Source organism: Zalophus californianus, chromosome 15 (genome assembly GCF_009762305.2).
Source record: "Zalophus californianus isolate mZalCal1 chromosome 15, mZalCal1.pri.v2, whole genome shotgun sequence".
NCBI lineage: Eukaryota > Metazoa > Chordata > Mammalia > Carnivora > Otariidae > Zalophus > Zalophus californianus.
Window position 1 is genome coordinate 82,108,098 of NC_045609.1, and position 9,940 is coordinate 82,118,037.

A 9,940-nucleotide genomic window follows, 5' to 3' on the forward strand; every position below is an offset into this window, starting at 1 on the left:
GGAGGGGAGGTCCAGGGGGACCCACCGTTGCCATAGAATCTGAGCCCCCATCACAATGGGGGAGGACTGCAGGTCTTCTAAGCCCTCTGAGGGTTCCTGCGCAGGGTCCTTGCACCTGCTGTTCCCTGAGGTGTAAGGCAGGGAGTCACCGGGTCCCAGCTGAGGAACCCCTTTACCAGGCCAGACAAGTGGGAACCAGACAGCCTGGAGGTAACAGAGAACTTTTGTCCCCTCTAAATCCTCAAACTGGTGACATTAGAGTTGAATGTTCCCCTGGTAACCATCTGTCCCAGCTTCTTAGTTTTCAGAGAAGTGAATTGAATCCAGGCAGGAGACGACCTTCTCCTCCTCGGTGGGATCGTGATGCCCAGGCCCCAGGGTTCCCTCCCTGTCCCAGCTCAGACTCTCTGTCCCGAGGGCACCGCTGCTTGCTCACCTACTGCACGCCCCTGAGGCCCCAAGGAAACCACAACTGTGAGCAATCACGAAACGCCAGGTGCTGGGCTGAACTGAATACGTTCACATGTTTTTATCTTATTTTTGCTCCACGACAACCTTTGGCGTTTACAAATGAGAAAACAAGGGTCAGGCAGCCAGTGGAGCTGGCGCTGGGTCAGGGGACGGCTCCAGAGCTCACGAGCCTTCCCGGGGGCCAGCTGGCCTCCCCGGGGTGCACAGGCTGGTTGGCTGGTCCTGAGACCTGGCCTTTCTCCCCAAGCCCGGATACCCAAATCTGCTCAGCGGTGCGATTTCTACTTCTCTTGCTTTCTTTCTCCTTTTTTAAATGTTCTATCTTGACAATTCTCTTGGCTATCCCATGAATTAATAAGAACAAACATCTACAGGAGAAATCTGTCCAGAACTGTCTCATCCCCTAATCTCCGAACTGGGCATTCGCACAAGACTTTCCGGGGCAGTGACAAGGGACCTCTCCCCTGGCCAGCACCGGTGGCTCGGAGAGGTGGGCTCCCGGATTTGAGGCCTGGGGTGGCAGAGTTCTCTCGCGGCCATGAGGCTGAGTCCTGCAGTAAGGGTGGAGGAGAAAAAGACGGAGGAACAGGACACAGCATCATCCTGTGCTAGGGAGCTGCTGTACCAGCTCCAGACAGACAGCCTGCCATGCGGGGAGAATGCAGGCTGCCTGGGTTTCTGCTTCCAGCTGACCATCCCGGAGATGAGCTCAGCTCCCTCTGCTTCTCACCACTCTGCCCGCTGTCCTCCTTGTGGCCCGGAGGTGACATCTGTGCTCCAGGCAGCAGGGTGGAGAAAGGGCACATCCCAGAGGGTGGGACTGGACCGGTCCTGGCCCCTGGATTCATGGCACGCTCTCCTTGCTGGCTCAGCTGCTTCTGTCTAAGGAAGATTTCCACCTGCTGCTGTGGAACTCTTCATCCTTGGTCACGCGGTCACACCTCAATTTAAGAGAGGTTGCAAAGTAGGCTTTGTCCTGGTGGGGTCTTCTTCCGGGTGATGTTCCAACACCCTGAAAGAGACAGAACAAACATCAAGGACACCCGAAAGCCTCTGACACCCTGATGGGTGTGAAATGCTCTCTTATCTGTAATTTGAATCGCCCTGACTTCTCGCAAGTTAAGCAGGAGGCGATGTGCTACTTCTCAGCATTGCGGTGACAAAGGAAGTAGACCCCATAAAAGCACTTTGTAAACTGTAAAGTACTTCGCAAAAATAAGGAAGGACACATGTGAAAAGCATGTCAGTGTTGACTAAGTATTTTCCTATTCACTATTCATTGTTGCATGTGACTTTCACCACACCCCCAAGAGATGTGCTGGTTATTTTCCTTCTGTATGCCTCCCACACGCCAAGTCATTCTCTACCCATCTCCACCCCATTCTATGCCCTGGTCACTGGCCTACAAAGACTGCGTCACCAGTCCCTACCCTTTGGCTCGGGTTGGATTCACCCAATAGGAAGAAGCAGTGGGAACTGGAAGGGCCAGAAGAGCAAGGCACAGGTGCTAGTAAATGGTTAACAACCAGCTCTCTAAGGAACAGTCTGATTTGCAGGGGTGTTTGCCAATTTCCACGGTATAACTACTTCTACTGTGGTTTTTAAGCTAACCACCGAACATGGAGTTGGGGAAATATATACACACAGGCTCTAGGCCCGCACTGGGTCAAAGGATTGATCTCCCGGGCTCCCTTCTTTCCAGGCCACACTTTGGAAGGAGCTATGTTGTTCCATCTACATCCCCCACTCTGGTCAGTCTGGCAGCCCCTCTCCCATAGCTGCCACTCTTGGAGAGTCAAACCCCCTTTGGCCTTGGGGTGAGCAAGGCTTTTGGCTCTCACCGGTGCTTGTCAGCCCCTGACCCCTGCCCTAGAAGGAGATCCTTCACTGGACTGTCTTCTGTCTCAGAGTGGGCCATCTGGTTCCTGCAGGGACACAGACAGGGGCCCACGCAGGCATTAGCAATGACCTTCACTTACAGAAGAGGAGACTGAGTCTCACACAAGTGGAGGGACTCCCTGCAGTCACACAGCTAATATGAGGCAGAGCCCAAACTAGACCCCAAATGTCCTGAGGCCAAGTTCAATGTCAGCATGTGGTCACTCTGCTGCTCTTCCCCGACTCCACTGAATTACGTAGGGAACAGTGACTTTGAGGAGGATTGCTTTAATTCCCTTTCTTTAATTTGCATAAAACAAGGCCCTTCTAAAGGCCTACCTCTTGGCCACAATCCCTCTCTCCGGTGACCTCTGGAGGTCAAGGCCAAACGATTGACATCACAGGCTGCCTATGGCCCTAGGCAGCGGAAGCGAAGCCAGGCAGCACTGCACACATGATAGCGGAAAAGGGGGGACACTAGTGCAGAATGTGCTCCTCCCACACCCCGAAACTGAAGGGAAAGCGAGAAGGACGGAGGAAGCCAAAGACTTCGAGTTTAAAAGCCTAGAACCAGGACCATTTCCAACACAGTGTCTCACGTGCATTCACTTTGTCTCCACCAATGGAGCAGAAAATTTTTTAAAACTGAAATCCCATTTTTAAATATATTTTGCATTTCCTCTGCCTTCGTCATCCGCTCTGTTAAACAAGGACTGTGATCTCTGGTTAAGGAGTGTTTCATTTTTTTCCCCTTTGAATGATTGCTTCAAATTCTAACGAATTTGTCCAAGGAAATCAAAACTGAATAAAGAATGGCCCACCAGGAAAAATAAAATTCCATTTTTCTTCGGCTAGGATTTCTCAGTCAGGGCTTGGGGGAGGGCTGCTCCTTGTTGGTGTTAGTATTATTAGTTGCGACACTCCCCAGTTTGCACACAAATCCTGGAGCACTCAGGGTGCCCAGGTCCCTGGGGCTGAGGTCAGCGGAGGTCCACGTTCCATCCTGACCTGTGCTCTGCCTGTGCTGGGCCCCTGCGTTCCGAGCATGTGGCACTGTTTAATCACTGTCTACAAAGATTTACCGGACATCCCCTATATGCCGGTCTTGTTTTCAAATCGCACCAAGGCAATCACCAAAATCAGTCTTTATAAATAGGAAATCACAAATTTGCCAATTCATCCAAGGATCAGTACCCACAAATTATTGATTAACCGAAAACTATTTTCAGTGAACTATCTACATTTATAGCAAATTGTTTGCCCAATGTTTTGTTTTTTGTTTTTTGTTTTGACTTAACAGTTGTTGTGTACTTTGACTTTTAGATCTTGCACATCTGAACTGTTAAGGAGTTTGTGAAAGGTAGATGTATCTCTCTCTTCCATGCCCCACAAGCCCGTGTAGTATGCCAGTCCTTGTTTAATTAATGACATGCTATCTTTTGCGGGAGAGAAAGTGGTGGGATTGTGGGTGCCCTGCAGGCATGCTTTCACACCTGTGTCTGTCCGTGCCCACCCATGACGCCCCCACAAACGCTCAGACCTGATGACACACGTGAGCTTCCGGTTGTCATTCCGCCAAATGAATGTTTCATCTTTATGTTGATGTCCACAAACCCTGGACAACTTCACTTCCATCTGCGTGCAAAATGTTGAGCACTGAGAAATTCTCAGACATCTGAATTATAAAACATATTTTTGTTTCACCCCACAAGGTAAACTATCTGGGTCCTTTTTGCAAATAACAACCGAATCAAGGTGACTTGACTGCACTTTTTTATTATGATTCGTGATTTGTATGGTACTAATGGAAATGTTAATGGACGCACAACACGTTTGCATGACATCCTGGAAAGCACTCTTGCATCTGTAATGGAAGCACATTTTTTGTTGCACCCTATGTTGCAAACTATCTAGAAAATTAACTGCCTCTCTCCCTTCCGCTCAAGAAAACAATTCAGTGGATCCAGACGAGTAAGACTCATTGAAAGACAAGGATAACTGAACCAACCGGGAAGTTTATTGAATTGAAAGTCAGACGTGAACTCACTGTAACATTTACAAAAACCCTTGTCTCTGCCAACGGGCCTGATACCCCAAATTCAAATTATGTGGGACATTGTCATTGTAATGACTGAACTTTTGATAAGCTTGCTGAAACGTGAATTGCCATAAACCTTTCAAACGGTTTCCAGAGAAGATTTTGGGTAATTGATAATTTGGAGAGTTGGTCCCTCAGAGAAGGGCTCCCATCTGGCAGATTGTGCTGGAGACGGTGAAGGACACAGTAAATCCTGCCGCTGTCCTCATGCAGCCGACCCTCCTTTAGACAGAGACATTGCCACACAATTGGTCATAACCGAGAGAGGCACGGACTGCCCCGGGACCGTGTGACAGAGGGACCTGAACAAATCTGAAAGGCCACCAGGGCGGTGAGGAAGACGTGAAGGGGTAAACATGGGCCACGGGCCAGGGAAGAGGGGCAGCTGGACGCCCTGGCTGTGGGCGCAGCCTGGCTCACTCCAGAGACCACAGGGAAGCCAGTGTGGCCTCGACGCCCGTGAGACAGCGCCGGTCGGAGCAGAGGTTGGAGGCAGGAGAAGCAGGCAGGCCACTCGGGGTGTCCAGGCGTCCAGGCAGTCCATGAGCACCTGCCCTCCATGACCTTGACCCGACAGCCAATGTCGGCAGGAGGCAGAGACCCACGGACCAGGCGGCAACAACCAAAAAAGCCTCTTGAGCCCTTTGGCTCTTTTAAAGAAAAGCACCTTAGAAATAAGACGCGCCCGAGATGCAGCAGATGTGTTGAGCTTATTCTTTCTCCAAATGCTGAAAAAGACAAGCAGAAACATTGAGTTCGGTGCCCGTTTCTCCACTCGTTGGGAATTTTATGCCTGTTTCCACTTGCGTGCGCACGTGTTTACAGAGGTTGACGGTGAAGACGCGGTGCTTTGTTTGCACCCCATGGAAAGACCGCTGCTCTTGTTCTCGCACAGTCCGAATGGGAGAGCCCTCCAAAAACACAGAATAAAAGACAGCAGTGATTACAAGTGTGGTTCAAAACGGAGAGCACTAAAATGGAAAATGCCAGCCTCCAGAATCGTGGAGTGAAATGGCAAAATAAATATCTATTTTTCAGCTGAAGAAAAAATGAGCCGTGTCTCGGAACACGACGGAAAGTTTGTTTCTACCCCAGCCGGCGGGGGAAGCAGCAGAGGCAGGGTCCCCAAACAAAGAAGAGATCTGTGGGCCTTTTAAAATTTCCTTTATCTTCTTATTTTGTACTATAAAACATAATGGAGATTTCATCAACTTGGCAGGAAATTGCGAGCTAATAAAAGAGCCTTGTTACAAAGATAATAAGAAGAGAAAAGTCATAAAAGATAGACTTGGGCTAGGTTCCGGCCTTAGGCCCTCCTTTCCCCAGCTTGATGGGGACCCGAGGTTCATCAACTCAGTTAATGGTGTGGATGACCACCAATTTGTCCTTTCTTGCTCCTGCTCTTTCTCCACATTCTGGGACGTTTCCGCCCATAGGGGGTGCCTTGCAAAGGCCAATAGGAAATCTATATAGCATGAAGCCTTGCCGTGTCGCCTTCGGCACACGTGGCACCTGTTCATTCGCTCAGTAAATGACCCCCTGATGGAGGAACCAGACAGGACATGGGACTGAAGCCCGTGTCGATACACCCCTTCACCTGAGGGGGGACTGGCTTGTTCCTCGGATCCTTCTGCTTCCCCTCTGGCTTCCAATTTATCTTGTCACCAAAACATCAGCTATCTCGTTTTCCCCTACTCCTCTCCAATGTGTGAGTTGACTGTGAGGTAAGGAACCCGCCCATCGGGGTCTCCCCGTTCCAAGTATGGTCCTTAGACCAGCAGCCCCAGGCATCACGTTGGAGTTGATGAGAAATGCAGATTCTCAGGCCCGTGCCTCGACCTACTGAATTAGAATGTGCAATTTCACATTTGTGAAATTGTGATTTCAGGTGCACATTTCAGGTGATTCAAGTGCACATAAAAATTGGTAAGTGCCACCATGGAGAATCAGGAGGCATCTGGGCCTAAGACCCATCTGGGCCATGGATTTGGAAAGCCCCATGGGCACATTTGATCTTGCACCTGCAGGTAAATGCTGCAGCCTAATCCTTGGACAATGACCACTGCCCTGCTAGACTTTGAAAGATTCAGAAGCCAAACAGGAGGCTAAAAGAGTTTACATGTAACTATAAGGTTTTCCCCTCAGGTGCCCAAACCCTTTCTAGACAGTACCATACAAACCTTCAGTGCGCTTGATATGGAAGGAAGGAAGTAAATAGTGTTTTCCCCCGGAGGACCCTGAGACACATGCTGTTTCTTTGCACAGTTACATAAACATACTGCAGTGTGGTTGTCTTAATGTTTAATTTAGATTGCTGCCCCATTGATTCAACTGTGGCTCAGGCAAATGAGAATAAACCAGATTCATGGTTCTGCCGTGCCACGGTCCAGTCGTCCTGCCTGTAGGAGAATGACCACATCAGGGTTGTGCGCCTAATTAAGCACTTAGTCAATAACCCACTCCCTCTGGACTGAGCCATTTGCTTTATGCATTGCGGGAATGAGATCAAGCTGGGCAGTGAATGTGGGTAATTCATGCAGGAAAAACTCATTCTAGGTGAGGGTGGATTGATTGGAATTGGTTGTTTCAGAGTCAGAGCCAGAGAGAAAGCGCCTTCCCTCCTCCGGCGATTCCAGCACTCCTTCACAAGGCGAGGTGAGGTTTGAGTCCAGCCTGCCAGGGGTGCACGAGTGTGGACCCCGTAGAGCCGGCACGCACCTCGCCGGGGTGGCCCCAGAGATTTGGGGACAGACTCCATCATTGGTATGCACACCGCTCGCTGCCGTAGGACATCTGGAATTGCTCTGTGGTGAGATAAGAACTCTGCATTTTATCTGAGGTCTCAAGACAGCTTACTGATGGCACTGTCTTACTGTACGGTGCATAATAACATTGTTAGGGGAAATGTCAGCGAAGGCACTGAAGGGCGGAAAAAGACAAAATCAAATTTCTCATATGACAATGGCTTGAATATTTGTTGGGTTTTTGCTTCTGCAAAACGAGTCTGCAGATTCTTTTCAGGCTGATTCGATCGGCCCCTGCACAGTGTTCGTCCAGCCAGCCTACCCAGCAGTCAACACATTTTAACAAGCCATCCCCTCTTCCTCCTCTCAGAGAGGGGTCTGGAACAGGCAGATGCTGTCCCAGTCTCTTCACAGAGAAATCATTTTCATAACATCCCGAGCGTCCTAAGACTTCGTGGTGTATTCTTTCATCAGCCATCTGCTAGGGTGGATGCATCCATAAGACATCTTCCTTCACTGGCATAATTAAAAGAGATTCTCCTCTTTCGAACGTTGTGTTACATTTACATTCAAAGTTATTTTGCTCTTTCTTTGCCCTTGCCCTCAAGGAATTGTGGGAATTCAAGTTAATAGGCTTTTAATGGCTCTGTGATAACTGTGATTATAAACTGTGAATCAGATGGGGGGGGAGCATCAGAGTTCAGCGGCATCTCATGCAAAGACACTACTGTTGCTTTTGATCCTTGGTTGAAATTTGCTTTTCACTGTTCAGACACCACCATCCCTTAAAAAAAAAAAAAAATTTTTTTTAAGAGATCTCATTTGTTTCACAATTGTTTTGATAACAATTTTAAAACCTTCATACATCTTCCTTTTGATATATTAGCAGCATTTAGAAACACATCCTGTTGCTAAAAATTAAGTCTATAATTGCATTTCCTCCTTCCTTTTTGAGGGGAAGATGCTGATTTATTTAAAACACATGCAACATGTTGGACACACACGCTCACACACACATACGCACACACCGCCTTCAACTTTTCACTGCCAAATATTTAGAAATAAATTTTTACTGTGTTCTCTGAACATATAATTACTGCTTTGAGGCTAGTTAATGAAAATATACTTTTCTTTGAAACATGTTGGCTCTACTAAATGAGCCTTTCCTTGTGAATCCACAGATGAATTGATTGTGAGCCTCCTTGAAAAAAAAGAAAGAAAGAGAAGAAAAGGCATTCTGATCATTGTTGCCAGATGTCTCAAGCAAGCCTGCCAAGCTGGGGCTAGAAATGCAGCCTCAAAATAGTAGGCATGGGATTGTCCCATCAGCCAATTAGGGCCCTGAGAGCAAATTAGCTCTTGTTTCCCATTGGCCAGAACATCTGTGACCTGCACATGGACAGCCCAGGGACATTCTAGCCAGCATCCCCGACTCTGGCCAATTGCTGTTGGCATCTGAAAAGGCCACAGATAACAGTCAGTCCACAGTCTTTAAAAACTGCCCTGTTGAACACCTCAGTTCACTTCCTAGGAAAATCGCCATGGCCATCCCTGGAGACCAGGGCATTATCCAGGCAAAATAATCCCTGTGGTTGGAATAGTTGCACAGGGCAAAGCCCTCACTAAAGTTGCTCTCTAGAGACAAGGTCTTAGTCTCAGGTAAGGGGGCCCTTACATACAGGCTCCCCCCGCTTGGCAGAGAAATCAACTAGATTTGTTCCATGGGAAATCTATAAGAATGAAAGCTGAGTAATCGAGCAACAGACAGCACAGCACGGCCTTCTTGAATAACCATCATCTCAAATTGGAGATTGCATTTGCCATCAATTTTAAAAGACACATTTCAACAAGAAGCCATGGGAGACATGGAACCCTAAAGACCAGTTCATCTGTAAGGAACAAAGCAACGCTGTGGGAGGAAGTCTCATCTACAAAGGTCAGCTCTTGGCAACATATGCCCACTGGGCAGCCAGGAACTCTTTAGAAACTGTTCAATGGTGCTGCAGGACTGGCATCAGGACCAGAATTAAGAAATTACTATTGGCAGCAAAGAGTAATTTGGTAGCAATGGCTCCCAAAAAGCCTCAAAAATATCCATATTTTATGATCCACCAATTTTACTTCTGAGGATTTACCCCAAGAAGCGACCCATATATTTGCACGAAGATTTATCCCTAAACATGCTCATTATACTGTTTGAGAAAAAAAATTGAAGCATAAATTTGAACCCAATGCAGTCATGAAAACCATAGAATGACACAGAAATGTTTACATCATATTGTTCATTAAAAAAGAAAATAAAAAAGAAAGGTAAACGGGCACCTGGGTGGCTCTGTCGGTTAAGCATCTGCCTTCGGCTCAGGTCATCTCAGGGTCTTGGGATTGGGCCCCAGTAGGGCTCCCTGCTCAGTGGGGAGTCTGCTTGTCCCTCCCCCTCTGCCTCTCCCCCCAGCTTGTGCTCTCACTCTCTCTCTCTCAAATAAATAAATAAATTCTTTTTTTTTTTTAAAAAAAGGAAAGGTAAATACACATATAGAATGATCCTCTTTTGTAAGAATATATATACATATTTATAGAAAAATGGAAGGTTACATGAAAAGTTTTAGAATTACTTGAGTTTCTTTTTTCTCTTCACTGGGCTTTTCCAAATGAACATGTATTGCTGTTGCAGTTAGAAACAAAATGAGAAGATTTTTTTCAAAGAAGGCATAGAAAAGCAAGTAACATAGGATCAATGTCTTATAAGAGT

General features: G+C 47.5%; 1 long non-coding RNA gene across 1 annotated transcript; it reads left to right on the forward strand.

Moving 5' to 3' along the window:
* Nucleotides 1–105: 105 nt before the first annotated feature.
* On the forward strand, nucleotides 106–9,436 carry LOC113923747. The gene is made up of 3 exons (XR_003520408.2): nucleotides 106–210; nucleotides 7,038–7,102; nucleotides 8,373–9,436. It is a non-coding gene; the product is annotated as an uncharacterized LOC113923747 (long non-coding RNA).
* Nucleotides 9,437–9,940: the final 504 nt, after the last annotated feature.